Below are 3,941 nucleotides of genomic sequence, written 5' to 3' on the forward strand. Positions count from 1 at the left end.
TACCCTTGCCTTTTAAAATTTTTTATTTATATATTTTTCTTTGTTTTGGAACAGGATTTTTCTAGGTTGCTCACAATCTCACTACATTGTTGAGACTTATCTTGAAACTGTGATCTGTTTCAGCCTCCCAAGTGCTGGGATTCAGGTGGATGCCACCATGCATCATGCCTGGATGAGTCTTCTGTATTCTTACTATGCTAAGGCTATTTTGTCATAGATTGTTTTTTTTTGGTATTATTGAATGGTTTCTATAAACCTATTGCTTGTGTTGTATATTTTTCTAACATGTTAATTATATTAAATTATTTTAAAATTCAAAACCTTTAATAAATGTGGATGTCAAAACCAATACCAAGAGCTGGGAGTGGCAGTGTGTGCCTATAATCCCAGTACCTAGGAGGCTGAGACAGTAGGATCACAGGTTCACTGTCTTACTCAGTAATCTTGTGAAGACTCGCAAAACTTAGTGAGACCCTGTTTCAAAATAAAAAATAAAAATAGGGCTGGGGATGTAGTTTAGAGGTAGAATGCTAATGAGCCCAATCCCTATATCACCAAAAAAATCAAGAAAAAAAGGAATACTAATCTCAGTCACATGTTCAGGGAGGGGGAAGGAGCAGAGTAGGAACCCGAGGGAAACACCCCAAGTGCTGTGTGATGTATGTTTCTATCGCTTTGAACTTCATTGTGATGTCTAATTACAATGCACCAGTAAAAGCATATTAAAGTATCATTTTATTACTCAAGGTTACTTGAGATAGATACTTAGAACCTTGATTTTGAGCTTTTCCTTTTCTTCTTATATTTTATTTTATTTATTTATTTATTTATTTATTTATTTATTTATTTATTTACTATGAATTGAATCCAGGGACTTCAGACCTTCATTTCCCAGCTTTTTTAAAAATTTGAAACATGGACTCATTATGTTGATAAAAGTCTCACTAAGTTGCTAAGGCTGACTCAGATCCGCAATTCTCCTTTCTCAGCCTCCAAAGCACTAGGATTACAGACATGTTCCACCACACCTAGCTACGTTTTTTTCTTTACTAATTTTTCACTGAATGCTGCAAATTTTCTTCAGAGCATTATTTTATCTGCATATTAGATTCCTATCTGGAGATAAAAGCTACATTGAAAATTGTACAGAATTTTACTATAAAATTATTAATTATAAGAAAGAATCACATACAAAATTATAAAGATAACTATAGGCCAAGATTGCGTCCACCCCGCGAGCACAGTCCCCTCGACGCTCCGCCGCCGCTGGTCCACACCCGCCACCCAGCTCACATGGATGACGATATCACTGCGCTCATCGTTGACAACCGCTCCGGCATGTGCAAGGCCGACTTCGCCGGTGACTATGCCCCCCAGGGCCGTCTTCCCGTCCATCGTGGGGTGTCCACGGCACCAGGGCGTGATGGTGGGCATGGGCCAGAAGGACTCCTATGTTGGTGACGAGGCTCAGAGCAAGAGAGGCATCCCGACACACAAGTACCCCATCGAGCACGGCATTGTCACCAACTGGGACGACATGGAGAAGATCTGGCATCACACCTTCTACAACGAGCTGAGTGTGGCCCCTGAGGAGCACCCGGTGCTGCTGACTGAGGCTCCCCTGAACCCCAAGGCCAACCGTGGAAAGATGACCCAGATCATGTTCGAGACCTTTAACACTCCAGCCATGTATATGGCCATCCAGGCTGTGCTGTCCCTGTACGCCTCTGGCCGTACCACTAGCATTGTGATGGACTCCGGTGACGGCGTCACCCACACCGGGCCCATCTACGAGGGGTACGCCCTTCCCCATGCCATCCTGCGTCTGGACCTGGCTGGCCGGGACCTGACAGACTACCTCATGAAGATTCTGACTGAGCGGGGCTACAGCTTCACCACCACAGCTGAGAGGGAAATTGTATGTGACATCAAGGAGAAGCTGTGCTATGTTGCCCTGGACTTGGAGCAGGAGATGGCCACCGCAGCCTCCAACTCCTCCCTGGAGAAGAGCTAGAGCTGCCTGACAGCCAGGTGCTCACCCTTGGCAATGAGCGATTCCGCTGCCCCAAGGCGCTCTTTCGGCCTTCTTTCCTGGGCATGGAATCCTGTGGCATCCATGAGACTACCTTCAATTCCATCATGAAGAGTGATGTTGACATCCGCAAGGACCTCTATGCCAACACAGTGCTGTCTGGTGGTACCACCATGTACCCAGGTATCGCCGACCGGATGCAGACGGAGATCCCAGCCCTGGCCCCTGGCACGATGGAGATCAAGATCGTTGCTTACCCTGAGCGCAAGTACTCCGTGTGGATCGGCGGCTCCATCCTGGCCTCGCTGTCCACCTTCCAGCAGATGTGGATCAGCAAGCAGGAGTGTGACGAATCCAGCCCCTCCATCGTGCACCGCACATGCTTCTAGGCGGACTGTTACTTAGCTGTGTTACACCCTTTCTTGACAAAGCCTAATGTGCAGAAAAAAAGAGATCAGATTGGCATGGCTTTATTTGTTTCCTTTTTTGTTTTGTTTTTTTTTTTTTTTATTTTGGCGATTTTTTTTTTTTTTTTTTTTGTGGTACTGGGGTTCCTGGAAGCCCTTCTACCTCCGGGCTACACTCCCAGACCTATTTTTGCATTTTTATTTGGAAACAGGGTCTCCTAAGCCAGCGCGCGGGGCTAGCTTCGAACCTGCGCGATCCTCCTGTCTCTGCCTCCCAAGCGCGGGGATTACAAGCGTGCGCCACCACGCCCGGCTATTTTGGCGATTTAAAAACTGGAACGGTGAAGGTGACAGCAGTCGGTTGGAGCGAGCATCCCCAAAGTTCAACAATGTGGCCCAGGACTTTGATTGTACATTGTTCTTTTTTTTTAATAGTCATTCCAAATAATAGTGAGATGCATTGTTACAGGAAGTCCCTCGCCCTCCCAAAAGCCGCCCCACTCCGCTTCAAGGAGGATGGTCCAGTCCTCGCCTGAGTCCACACAGGGGAGGTGACAGCATTGCTTTTGTGTAAATTATGTAATGCAAATTTCTTTAATCTTCGCCTTAATACTTTTTTATTTTGTTTTATATTGAATGGTCAGCCATCAAGGCCCCCCAACTTTTTGTCCCCCAACTTGAGATGTATGAAGGATTTTGTTCTCCCTGGGAGTAGGCTGAGGTGTGGAGGCAGCCAGGGCTTACCTGTTACACTGACTTGAGACCAGTTCAATAAAGTTCACACCTTAAACATTAAAAAAGAAAAGATAACTATAATGATATAGGAATAGTACCTTTGGGAGCAACTTCTACTTTTTAGGGCTGAGGCAAAGTGCTTAATGAAGAAATCTAGGAACAGACACTTTCTTCTTATATCTGTGATCCAGACTTCAATTAGGGAGCACATCCTTGGTCCATTTGGTAGTAGTAGGCTAAGTGTTAGATTGATGGAATTTACCAGGAAGCTGTCCACAGGAGGCATATGCTCAAGTGGTCTGCAGCACTGATATGCCTAGAATGAACTGCCTAAGGTGTTTGGGGAAGCTGTTGGTGAAGAGGTGCCACATTATGAAATTCATTAGGGTTGAAGGTCACTAGTATCCCCATGCAGAGCTAGCTCCCCATCTCAGAAAAGACTCACACTAGAGCCAAGAGAGGTCTCTATTTCATGCAGAGTCCCTCCAGATTCCTCTACAAAATTTGATTTAGTGCAGTTGACAGAAAATCAGTGCATATAGGATTCAGGAAGGCAAAATTATTTGACTTACTTTGAATAAGACCCTATGAATACAGCAAAGAAAGCCTACAAACTTTCTAACTTGCATATCCATTTTTTCTTTGTTTTCTTTTTTACTCTTTTATTGGTACATTGCAATTATATATCATAGTGAGATTCAAAGTGATAAAAACATACATCCAGAGCGCCTTTCATGTGTCTCCCTCTAACCCCACCCCACTTGCTG

General features: G+C 44.7%; 1 pseudogene across 1 annotated transcript; it reads left to right on the forward strand.

The window, feature by feature from the left end:
• Positions 1-1,293: 1,293 nt before the first annotated feature.
• LOC308275916 (actin, cytoplasmic 1-like) lies at positions 1,294-2,421 on the forward strand (annotated as a pseudogene). Its single transcript has one exon. The product of its transcript is annotated as an actin, cytoplasmic 1-like (transcript).
• The last annotated feature ends 1,520 nt before the right edge of the window (positions 2,422-3,941 follow it).

Source organism: Muscardinus avellanarius (genome assembly GCF_963383645.1).
Source record: "Muscardinus avellanarius genome assembly, chromosome: 17".
Lineage (NCBI taxonomy): Eukaryota > Metazoa > Chordata > Mammalia > Rodentia > Gliridae > Muscardinus > Muscardinus avellanarius.